Below are 13,085 nucleotides of genomic sequence, written 5' to 3' on the forward strand. Positions count from 1 at the left end.
TTCAATCATATATAACACTTCTTAATTCTTAATAAAAAATAAGCTATGCCAGCGAGATTGTTGGGAAATCTAAAATTCACTCTCTCTGTCTTACTGACCAAGCTATGTGAGTGCACATACAATGGAGGCAAAAGACTGATACGTCCGCGCTCACTTGCCTCCGTCAATGGCTGAAGGAATTACCTATGGACACATTCTTTTAATTATGGCATCACTTGCAATATTCTGCTTAGTCTTTTATACAGACAAGAATGTTTTGATTATTATTTTTATAATTATAACTTAATTAAGTTTCTCTTTATTGATGCATCAATCCCCATCCTCAGGCAGATGAGATGGATACCACTTTGTATTTCTTTCGACCCCCTTATAAAATTGACACTGATCTCTCCCATAGTGGAATTTGACATGTTCTATGAGTCTTATAGAGAAGCAGTTTATCCATGATATAGAGGGGAGGAGGACCAAAATGTACCAGTAGTCAATGGAAAGAGAAGATGTTTTGAAGAACATGTGGAAAAAGGAGGAATATTAGTTTAAGGAAAATGGAGTATATCTTAAGCTGAAATAGAATTGGCAACATAAAGGGAAGTTGTGCATTTAAAAGAGGGAAAATACAGACAGGAATAAACATATGCGACTGAGGGCAGGTGAACATAATTTTGAAATTTTAGGTGGCCCAACTCAAACTCTTACAGGAGAAGATCAAGTGATTCCTGGAGATCATTTCATGTGTAGATAGATTTCTTATTTCAAGTTGCAGTCAAATTGGGCAGGTACTTGGTATCTTGCATTAGTGTTTCCAAAGATATATCATGGGAGTAATTTAGATATGCGTTAAAGGGGATCATCTAGTAGACCTACCTTTAGACGAAGTAGTGCTTCTCAAATAGTAGGAGATATTTTTAGAGTCATGACTCCTCCAGTAAGGGTTGTCTTAAATGATTTAAAGATTAGAAATCTTTCCACAGAAGTGGACAAACTTGTTACTAGTACAGCTGGTGCATTGCTGGCGGTAGAAACAGAGCTGGCAGCTATTAGGTCTAAGGTTTTGCAAAATCGACTTGCATTAGACATTTTGCTTGTGAACGAAAGTGGAGTCTGTAAGATGCTGAAACTTCAACAATGTTGCACCTTTACACCAGATAAGAGCAAGGAGATAAGAGGAGTTGTGAAGAAGATCACTTGATTGAAACCTAAATTGGAGGATTTGGAAGTGACAGGATCATGAAAAGCAATTGGAAATGGATTTGCTCCTATAGGTAGTTGGCTTGGCAATGTAAGTAGTGGACTTCTAGTTGCTATATTGAGGCCTATTTTGATTATTGGCATTTGCCAGGTTAGCTTACGTGCTATGATAAAAGGATATTGGTACATGAGATCAAAGAGAGTGGTGTCTGAATAAAAGGGGGGTAAAAGGAAGAGGTATGTGGTTGAATTTGAGGAGAAACAGTGTAAAGCGTATGATGAAATTAAGGAATTGGAGAGGTCAAAGCGTAAGGTGATGAAGACAACAAGACCTTTAGATGATCTCAGAAGGTTAATTTGTTTGTGTGATTGTTAGCCTGCCAATCAGAGGGGGGATTAAAACAGCGCACTTTATAATTCCACCCCTTTATATGCAATTTATGTATTGAACATGTGCTTTGCTACATTCATCTGTGTTCATTATATTATATGAGAATAAATGGCTATTTTTACTTTAAGGAGACCCACCTGTATATCTAGTTGAATTATAAGAAATGTATTCACATGAAATAGTTAATGTAAATCTTCCGTAATTATAACCAATGTCAGTATTTGTTTGGAAGCCATTTTTAATTTAACATTGGCCTGACATGTAACCAGGTCAGAGTACCATGAATCTCAGTTTATTCCATGCTTTGTCCGAGTCTTGTTTTTCTCTCTTCTGCAGGTGTCTTATCACCACCTTTGATATGTTAAAAAAGGCTTATTTTCTACTGTACCAGACTGATAAGTGGTTGCAACTTAATGAGAAGTTGGCCTGGGAGATGGAGCTTGAGACGGTGGGAGAGAAGTCTCCTGTAACAAGCTGATAGGACTGATGTCACATCCAAGGTCGCACAGATGTATGCCGCATTGTCCAGGGATGGGAAACTGGGGAGTTTACCTGCTTCCAGAGAAGCATGTACTGCTGCTTGACATGTTTGTTTTAGCGATAGGGGAGTGAGCGTGAGTGTGTTTGTTTTCACTACACAAAAGTCAGACTACTGATTTTGTCAGTAACTCTTCCCCTTTCTATCTCAAGTTACTTGTTTTGCTTCTCAATACATTATGGTGCACTGTATGAAGAATATTTATTATTATCAATTAATAAGTAGAAAGGTGGCACTTGGGACAGAGGAACTTTTATGACATGTGTCCACATTATTTCGATTTCCATCCTGCCTGCAAATAGATTATATTTACTCTAGAGCGGTGGGAGCATATACAGCTGAATACATATTAGAAAAGAAAAACCCACTAGGTTACATACAAAGGGCGTTTTTCGTTTCATAAATGTGCATGGTAATGGATCCCAGAAGTCATTGTCCATGCTGCAACTTTCATAATTGGAATGCCGACCAATAGTCATAAACAACATGTAATGAATCAGAAATGATGAACATGAGTCAGCATAGCAGTATCTACGGGTCTCTACCCAATCACCAGAGGTCCAGTGTTCCCACACCCAGATGTACCGTATTTTCCAGTGTATAAGACGACTGGGCGTATAAGACGACCCCCCTACTTTTCTTGTTAAAATATAGGGTTTGGGCTATACTCGCCACATAAGACTACCCCTCTTTCAACACACACCAAATAAAAATTAAAAAACCTCAGATTTGATTTTAATATGGTAATTTTAATCCAAATGCTTATGATATGCAGGTACTTAGTAGGAAAACTGTCACTTATAAACTTAAGTCTGTTTGTCATCAAACATGTAAACATAAAACAGTGCAAGTGGATTAAAACTTTTCCTAATTCACTCTAAAGCTGAAAGGAAGGATAATACAATAGACCCATGTGAGCTGCCATGCTATTTGTTTTCTAAGCTGTCAACCAAACTGGAACTGATGATGATAGGAGGTAGATAAACAATAGAGAGAGAGAGCAAGTGCTGGGCAAGTCCCTGGCGAGTCAGCAACGCCCATCATAACTCCAAGCTATTTTTACAGGATTTGCTGGAGTGACAGTTTACCTTTAAAAGCCTTCACAATCCTCCTGTTCGTCATCTGATATCATAAGTAAATCAATGAGATCTTGTGATACATTTGTAAAGCAGTCATTGTATGGATCTAATTCCGTATCAGATGGTGTGGTCTCGGCTTCGGTTTCCTCTTTATCTTTCCAGAAGTAGTCGTCCTCCATACCATCTAATGAATTTGATATGCCACACATCTTGAAAGACTTGATAACTGTTTCTGCATCAATATAATTCCAGGCTTTTATGACAAACTTGCACAAAACATCCAACTGTGGAGCACGCATGTTTCCTCCTTTTGTGAATGACTTTTCGCCGCTAACCATCCACTCATTCCGTTGTTCTCGAATGCGATCTTTAAATGGCTTGTTTAGGCACACATCCAGTGGCTGTACCAACTATGTCAATCCTGCAGGAATAACTGCCGCATCCGTGTTTATTCTTGCCAGCCTTTGCTTGGTGCTGGGAGTTAAATGAGCCCTGACCATATCCCACACCAGGAGACTACGTTTTTGAATAAGTCCACCTGGTCGCCTGCTCCATACATTATCTAGCCATAGCTTTAACCCTTCTTCATCCATCCAGCCTTTTTCATTCACATGTACAAAACAACCAACAGGAAACTTGAGTTTCGGCATTGTTTTTCTTTTAAAAATAATCATTGGTCTCAGTTTGGCGCCATCAGCTTGGCATGCTAGTACCACTGTAAAACTGGACTTCTCATGTCCTGTTGTTTTTATTTGAATTGTTTTTTCACCTTTTGGATGGACAGTTTTATTTGCAACCATATCAAAATTCTTTGGAGTTTCATCCATACTTCCGATACTTCTTAAAGCATAGCCATGTTTATTGCGCTGTTGTATTACGTAGCGATGGAAACTATGTACTTTGGCATCAAGATCTGCAGGTAATTTTTGTGCAATTTTCGTCTTTTGCCTCAGTACCAGATTATGCCTTTCCAAGAATCTAGTACACCAGGATACAGTGGCCTTAAATCTGTTGCTGTGATCTGGTTTAGATTTGACCCACTGAAGTGCAAACAAACATATTTTATTTCGTGTCACTTCATAACCGCTTTGGCGATGCTCATTCACCATGTCTACTACGTGTTTTTCGAGTTCTGGCCAATGTGGGGTGCCTCCTCTGAATGCACCATTACCCCTTGGCATACTCTTTAATGCTTTTTTCATTAGCTTTCCAGTCCCGAACCATCTTTTCTGTTACTCCATATTGTCTTGCAGCAGCACAGTTATTATGTTCCATGGCAAAGTTTACAACTTTAAGTTTGAAACTGGCTTCATATTTCTTTCTTCTTGCTGCTGGAGCCATGATGGGTTCTTGACTGTTAGCCATTTGTATACTGTACTGTATGTACTGGTGCTGTACTATATGAACCGGTACAGATACTGGTGCTGTGCTGTACTGTATTCACCACCACATGTATCTGCTCACCAGATTGACTGCCTTCCCTGTTTACAACAACCAGCCAATCACGACAAGCGATGTACCGGTACTGGTATTTCATGTGCACACTGCATACAAAGTCTTGAGTGTCGCAGTGTCGTCCTCTTAAGTGTTCCAATCCTGGGTCCGGTCAGGTCAGATCTTCAATCAAACAAACCCCATAAACAAACAGAGGCCGCAGTACGAGGGAGGGAGAGGGCTCTGCCCCCCCAGACAGGAGGTTATGTACCCGGGCTATGTATTGACCAGCCAATCCTGGCGCTGTATGCAGCACCAGGATTGGCTGGGGGGGCACCATGACTGCTCGCCCAGTCGCCCTGTGCCACCCCGGGGGCTGCGGCCCGCCCCCTGGTCCTCTCTCTAAGGGGAACTGCACAGGAGAAACAATGTGTGCATGCGCGGGCTTGTTTCTGCCCTAAAATCCACTTGTGCAGCTGCAGCAGGCCCATCCTCCCCCCCCCTTGCGCACTCCGGAAAAGTCGGGTGTCTCCCGGATTCCCGGACGGCAGGTAGCACGATTATTTTAATATTTGTATTTGTATTTATTTTAGTGACAACGCGGTGGGTCCATGGGGCTTAGTGGGGCCACGCCCCTACGCCACAATGGACGCACCGCGCCTGGTGGAAACCCTCAACCATCGTCCTCGGGTGTATTTTGAGTGAGTGTTGCAGTCTAGGGCAGGGCAGGATAGTCAGGGATAGGTTGATCTACTTCAGGGGCGAATTTATTGGCCACTTGGGAAAAAGGGTCAAGGTGATGGCGGCCATCTTCCCTAGTGAGCTATGGTGCTGTGGGTGGACTAGTTTTTGCCGCTCTGTTCGTTTGCCACTTGGCATGAATGAATGACTGAAATAATTCCTATAGCACACAGCTACTCCAAGGAGTGCCCAGCGCTTTTTGGCATCCAGAAGGGTAATGCACCGAAAAGTTCGCCCCCCCAACCATCACTAGAGTCTGAATAATGAATGAATGAATGAAATAATTTCAATAGCATACAGCTACTTCACGACTGAAGGCTAAGGTGTAATTGGGGTGCGGTCAGGAGGATGGGAGCTCTACGCCGTACAGGCCGTGAAGATTTAATAAAACCTTGCGTCTTCTCCCATGCTTGGGTAGGGTAGCAGGACTCCGAGGAGACAGTCACCTTGCAGGGAGGCAACCGCAATTCTTGTCTTCCCCCACTCCGTGGTAAATCAACCGGGAGAGGCCAGATGAGGCATTGAGGGGCAGAAAGAAGGGGTGCAGTTGTTTCCCCTTTGCCGGAGGAGGCTTTTGATGCTACCACCACTCTGGGCTGAAAGTGCTGCCTCCTTGCCTGAGAAACCTCAAGGCTGCGCTGTGTCTGGAGAGACTGTTTGCTGTAAGGCACAAGTCGGGGGTACACGCAGGTCCACGGCGTCCACCTACTATTTGTACAGGGCGGACACGGTCCACCCTGCAGCACTGGGACGCATTCACCTGCCCCTGCACGTTGCCTACTTTTTTTCAGGGCAGCAACTTGCAGGCAGTGAGGAGGCTTGCGTATTTCAGATACCAGCTAGGCCAATAACAAAGGCCGAATTTAAGGGGCCATCAGCCCTCCTTTTGTTACACTATCCTGGCTGGGAGGTATCTGAGCGTCATTTCTAGATATAAGGGAGGGGGAAGCAAAGGCTTGCAGCTTATCGACTCAAAGACTTCAGAGAGGAGTGTTTATTACTTTCTTCAATCCCTGTATATAAGGGATATGCATGCACTGTAAGAATGTCAAATGTGCTGGTCTGTTAGTATCTACACAAATAACATTTTAAATACCATAATTTTATTTTGTATAGCCTTAACATATTTTAAAATGTGGACTTTGCAACCAATTAAGCAGAACAGATTTACTGCCACGTTTCTCCTTGTTGCTAATTTTTTTGTGGAAGTGTTTTACAAAATAAATCTATAAATTGTGGCTCACATTTTGCGTCGGGATGCGTCACTTTTTTGGCACAACCTTGACACAAAATCTCATTTGTTAAATCTCGTAAAGAGCTGAAATATACTCACAATAGACCTGCGAAACTTGTGGGAGGTGTTAAGATCTGATGCCTTTTCCTTTCAGGTCATGGGCTGTGTTGCCACTTCCCGTGAAGCCGCGCCATGATGTCGCAGTGTGATTTCATGCACCATGAATGTCACTTGCATACTGCCTAACTTGGTTAGTCCCCCCATTTATTTTTTTAGGACTTGTACCCTGGTTTGCACAGTGAGGCACATTGACCGGCAGATGGAGCTGTAGAGTGCTCCAGAATTTATGTAGCATTTGTAAGGCCACACCACGACCTCTGTCGGTGCTTTATTAGGAATACTGACATTGTACTTTACAAAGGAGTGTCACAAACTGGCCATTCTCCTTTGTAACATGTTTAAAAATAAAGATTTATGTATTAATAGTTGGTATTTTTGAAATTATATTTTATTATCATGAATTACATACTGTTTGCAACCAGCATAGAGACCAATTGCCCCTGGTGCGAGCCTTGAAATATGCGAATAAGTAAACAGATAAGATACATTTTCTGCCATGCTGATGGAGTGAGACAAGGAATGTCCAAATGAAAGAAGCTCGTTTCAATGCGATCTAATCTGTCATTTTACAAGAGCACCTACTGAAAGAATTGGAATTTCATCAAACCTCAAAATTGGCCATAACATATACAGAGTACACTAGTTTTCTGATTGTGCATGGGAGCAGCTTGTCCACTCTAGTTTTTTATTTGCATGTTCACACTTATATTCCTGTACCTTACATTGCACATTACTACTTTACTTTATACGTCTTCCTCATCCCCGTGCTTATGTGTGTGAGACGAGTACTCACCCAGAGATAAATAACTCTATATTTCATAACTAGGAAGAAAGAAGGGTGTTTTCTCATATGTTAATTGCTAAAGAAATCTATGGAGTCATCACACCTTTCAACCCGTTTAACTAACTGGCAAGTGCACCACCTCTGCTGTCTCTCTCCTCACCCACAGCAAGGACACCATCAGACTGGAGATTAAGAAATGCAAAAAGAAATTGTCAACAGTCCTTCCCTATGTATGCACACAAGATCTATAAAGACATACCAGTATCCATCAGGACCATTAAATCCTGCTCCAATTTAGAAAATAGTTGACGATGCCCCTCTTTAAAGAACATTACATCATGATGAAGTAACACTCTATGTACCAGATGTATGACCCTTTTTTACGGTCACAAATGGGAGTTCGGCCTGTTAGCGACCGCAAAAAAGGGTCCAGGCATGCACAAACATTATTTTGCTAGTCACTGACTCACATCGTAGCGTGTGCCCCTTCCTAATAGCGAATCTCTACGCCATGTAGTAATGTCTTGTGACCGCATTAGTGGTCCCAAAACACTCGCAGTTTACCACCTACATGAAGTAGGTGGTAAACCACTCGCAACCGGGAAGGGGTCACCAGGGCACCCGTTCCCCTTTGTGAGTGTGTGCGAAAATATTTTTTAAGAGCAGGCAGTGGTCCCAGGGACCACTTCCTGCCCTTAGAAAAGGAAACTGAAAAGTTTCATTTTTCTTTTTTAAATGCATCCCGTTTTCCTTTAACCTTTTCGACGCTGATGACGGAACCGCTCCGTTATCAGCCGTGGTGGTGCTGTGCTGATGACGGAGCTGTTCCGTCATGGACCGCCCGACGCGCCTGCGCGGCGCTGATTTCGTGCCTGCGCGGCACGTTCTGTTGAGCGGCGGGGCCATGACAGAACCGCTCCGTCATCAGCACAGTTCACCCGAGGCTGGTGACGGAGCGGTTCCGTCACCAGCATGTGAGCGCCGCACGCCCCCCCGCCCTCTTAGCGCTGCGGCGGAATAGCCGCCGCAGCAAAGGGTTAAGGAAAACGGGCTGCATTAAAAAAAAACAGCTTTATTTAAAAAGCAGTCACAGACATTGTGGTCTGTTGATCCCAGCAGCCCACCTTACCTGGGAGTGCTAGTCATTCCCAATGTGGTCGCAAATTGCACTTGCCTCTTGAATATTAATGAGGCTTGCAATTTGCGAACGCATTGGAAATCGCAAACAGTGTCTGAGAAACTATTGTCACTTTTGCGAGTCGCGATTCGATGAAATTTGCGACTCGCAAAAGTGAATGGTCGTACATCTGGCCCTACGTCCACTATCAGTACCCATTAAATTACCCTTCTAATGTATCTTTTTCTTTAACCCTGAAAATCACTCCCATGCGTTTTGGCAGTGTTCCTTTACATAACTACCACTCTCAGCCATACATACATGCATAAATACCCACAAAGTGCATAGCTGTAGCAAATAGGTTCCGGCTATTTGGTTCACCAGGATTTTTCTTTTATGACTTCCCGGTTTTTGGACCTTTACTGTGGGCGCATTTCACTGCCTGAGACTCATCCATGTAAATTCACGGTAATTGAACTGAGCACTTTGACCACAACTGTCAGCCTTTTAGGATGCTGTGCTGCTAGGGTAAGTGGCACTGGGATGGTTGCATGTAAATCCATTTGCACACGTGTGTGTGGCCAGCGAGTGGGATACTCATGTCATGCATAGCCTGGTAATTGCGCATAGGTAGCCTGGCGCAGCAGGAAATCTGCAAAGAGTGGTGCTCACCTGGGTTAGGCCTTATAATATTAGTGGGTATTCGTACATAGGTTGGTAGTGCTTACTGTAAAACCTGTAGTAATTTAACTGTATTATAAATACAGGCAAACTTTTCTCTAAAATCCAGTTTTGTTTCACTTTGGCCTACATAGTCCAGCAAGGTGTCAAACTTGGGTAAAAAAACTGCATGCCAAGTTCGATTTTGCAGTTCTCAACACAATACACCCACATCTTATGGGACTTCACAAATTGTCATATTTCTCTGGCTCATATTCAGATTCTAGGCCTGTGTCCCCTCTACTGGGCCAGGTTAATTACACTGCTCCCTAGCCTAGGGAACAATGGCATTCCCACACAAAAGGATGAATTATCAGTGAAGAGTAAAGGGGCATCGGGCAAATCTGCACCTGATTATGAGCTTGCCACACTGCATGTGTGCTGGGACTGGCCAGACCCACTAGAACAAAGGGGGAGAACCAGCCCTCTGCAGCCAACAGAGTATGGGCGCACCTTTTTTTGAGTGGGAAGGGACCTAGCAGTGATGTCAGCTAGGGGCAGAGCTGAGGCCCTCAGAGAAGTTCTTTCCATAGAAAACCTGAAGGTGCTGTGATGGATGGTTCCTGAATGCTTTGTAGGTGGGTTTGAACAGGGGTAGAGGTATGATGCGGTATCCTAGGATTTGCCAGTGGCACCTGGTATCTAGAACCTTCTACCCTGACTTAAAAACCCCTGCACAAGGGAGAGTCAGTAGAGAAAACCAGGACCTGGGAGGTGACAATGGCTGAAAGGATACCCAGCTGGAAAGAAGAGCCACGTGATGTCCCGCAAAGATGAACTAAGAACTTTGTCACCATCTGACCCCCGGGGCTAGGAGGAGTTGCTCTAGGGCCAGGGGCGCCGGCTTCTATATGTCCCCAGAGGACCAAGTTGGGAGAAAGACCTGGGCTCCACTGCCCCCCGCCCGCACAGGTGCTTTCAGAGCCGGACTAACAACCAATACCGGCCCTGGCAAAGTGCTCGCCAGGCTGCCACAGAATAATAATATTTTTTTTTCGGGAGGAGTGGGCCTGTGGCTGTGCAAGGACTTCCTCCCCTCTGAATCCCGATTGCCCCTGGGGCCCCCATCTTCCTGGGGCAGGTCAAGAAAAACACAACACGGAATGCCTGGTGCCCAGAAGGACTGTCTGGTGAGGGGGAGTGGGCATATTTCCGGCACACAACAAGATCTTCAACTTTCGCCGCACTCCTTCACAGAACTTAGCGAGCAGCCCTCCATACCTTGGGATGCTCTTACCAATATCCATGTTGTGATAGACAAAAACAAAAGTCAACACGACATGGTCACAGAGGAAATGATAATTGGACCTATTTTGGGAAGCAGCTAATAAACATTTATTTTTGCCAGAAGAGTGCCCCATAATGCCTTGCAAGGGAGTTGTTTGCATATTTTGATAATGGGCTCAGTGCTAGTCGTATTGACTATATACTGGTCAATATTGAATCTTGGTCACATGTTATAGATATGGTGGTAGAGACTAGGCCAGAGAGTGACCATAACCCTCTCTCTTTGGGGCTTAGGGTTCCCGGACTGGGTGATCGTCAAATGGAAACAACCTGCCTTACGTCTGACTTAGTCTTGTGTGACAACAGAAGACGAGTTAAATGGTCTAGAGTTATAGACGACCCTGCGCTTATTCGTCAAATAGAGGAGTCGGTTTTTGACATAAGGGGTAGGATGATTGCATTATGCCCTTCTGGTGGGGTTGATCCTTTAATTATTAACCTTCATGAGAAGTGTTTTACGGATCTTAAAAACTTCCTCACCAAGCCATCAAATAATAAGATTGTTAAATCACGCAAAAAATGGTACAATAAGAGCTGTAGAGAAGCTCACAGTAAACTAATAGCAGCTGTCAAATCTAGGATTACTTATGATATTAGGAAAGCTAGGCAGTTCTATAAACAAGTCCTTTGGGTAGCTAAGCGGGACTGGGACGATTCCTACTGGTTAGATCTCCTTAAAGCCTGTGAGTCATCTAACCAAGTGAAATTTTGGGAGACAGTTAGATGGGGCAGGGACTCTGACTCCCAAATATCGGTCAACCATGTTTCTGCTTTGGACTGGGTGGAATTTTTTTCTACCCAATTCAAAGACACTAGTGCCGAGCATGAACTGACAACCGAACCTGCGTTGAAGGCAACACCTATAAACCCCGGGGATAGACTCACATTTTCCGCCTTAGATACGGTACATGCCCTGGGTTCTGTCCAGTCTGGTAAAGCTCCAGGTTTAGATGCTATACCAGCGGACCTTTTTAAACTAAACCTTGATTTATGGGTCCCATACATCACGCTATTGGCAAATAATATCGCAGCAGGGGCAAAGATTCCGCAATCCTGGAAAGGGGCTGAGATACTGCCAGTATATAAAAAAGGGGATCGCTCACTGCCAAACAACTATCGCCCCATAAGCCTGATAGATTCGATCCAAAAAATAGTATCAAGAATGGTCCTAGCAAGAATCCAGGGGTGGATTGAGCAGAACAATATACTTTCCCCTATGCAGGCAGGATTTAGATTAGGCACCAGCACCATAGACCAGGTGTTTCGACTCACCATGCTTTATTGGAAGGTGGTTTTTTTGGGCGGTGGAGTTATCTATGCCGCATTCGTTGATCTCAAGTCGGCTTTCGACTTAGTTCCAAGGGTGAAACTATGGGAGGCTCTTAGATTAATGGGTCTTCCCCTAGAACTGCTGGAATTAGTCAGGCGTTTTTGGAAAAGGGGGGTGGTGATGGACAGAGCTTCTGAATGATGCAGAATACTCTTACCAAGTCAAGAGATCATGGTTTTAATCCATCACCTTTTTTTAGCTCACTGCACCATCCCAGCTCAGAACTTGGCTATATGCAAATTAGTCTGTTCCTGTCCCAGTGCATGATGGGAACAGGGCAAACCAAACTACCAAGCCAATTCTTATACTGGGAAGGAAACAAGCTTCCGGGGACCGGTTTCTGGCATCACAGCCTTCTTCGGCCCGGCTTGCTTGAATCCTGATGGTGCAATGAGCAAGGGACTCACGTCTGAGTATACCCTCCCACAAATAGTGTGGATAAAACCGATTTTGGAAAAGGGGGGTGGTGATGGACAGAGCTTCTGAATGATGCAGAATACTCTTACCAAGTCAAGAGATCATGGTTTTAATCCATCACCTTTTTTTAGCTCACTGCACCATCCCAGCTCAGAACTTGGCTATATGCAAATTAGTCTGTTCCTGTCCCAGTGCATGATGGGAACAGGGCAAACCAAACTACCAAGCCAATTCTTATACTGGGAAGGAAACAAGCTTCCGGGGACCGGTTTCTGGCATCACAGCCTTCTTCGGCCCGGCTTGCTTGAATCCTGATGGTGCAATGAGCAAGGGACTCACGTCTGAGTATACCCTCCCACACATAGTGTGGATAAAACCGATTTTGGAAAAGGGGGGTGGTGATGGACAGAGCTTCTGAATGATGCAGAATACTCTTACCAAGTCAAGAGATCATGGTTTTAATCCATCACCTTTTTTTAGCTCACTGCACCATCCCAGCTCAGAACTTGGCTATATGCAAATTAGTCTGTTCCTGTCCCAGTGCATGATGGGAACAGGGCAAACCAAACTACCAAGCCAATTCTTATACTGGGAAGGAAACAAGCTTCCGGGGACCGGTTTCTGGCATCACAGCCTTCTTCGGCCCGGCTTGCTTGAATCCTGATGGTGCAATGAGCAAGGGACTCACGTCTGAGTATACCCTCC

At 44.2% G+C, this 13,085-nt stretch overlaps 1 protein-coding gene and 1 long non-coding RNA gene across 3 annotated transcripts in view; one reads left to right on the forward strand and one right to left on the reverse strand.

Annotated features, from left to right (window-relative positions):
* DIXDC1 (DIX domain containing 1) overlaps positions 1 to 13,085 on the reverse strand; it is a 422,480-nt gene that overhangs the window by 340,792 nt on the left and 68,603 nt on the right. The window lies entirely within an intron of this gene.
* Positions 1 to 13,085, forward strand: part of LOC144823628 (uncharacterized) — a 47,748-nt gene that overhangs the window by 12,912 nt on the left and 21,751 nt on the right. The gene's annotated exons all lie outside the window — the stretch shown is intronic.

The sequence above is a fragment of the Lissotriton helveticus genome, chromosome 3_1 (genome assembly GCF_964261635.1).
Source record: "Lissotriton helveticus chromosome 3_1, aLisHel1.1, whole genome shotgun sequence".
NCBI classification, from domain to species: Eukaryota; Metazoa; Chordata; class Amphibia; order Caudata; family Salamandridae; genus Lissotriton; species Lissotriton helveticus.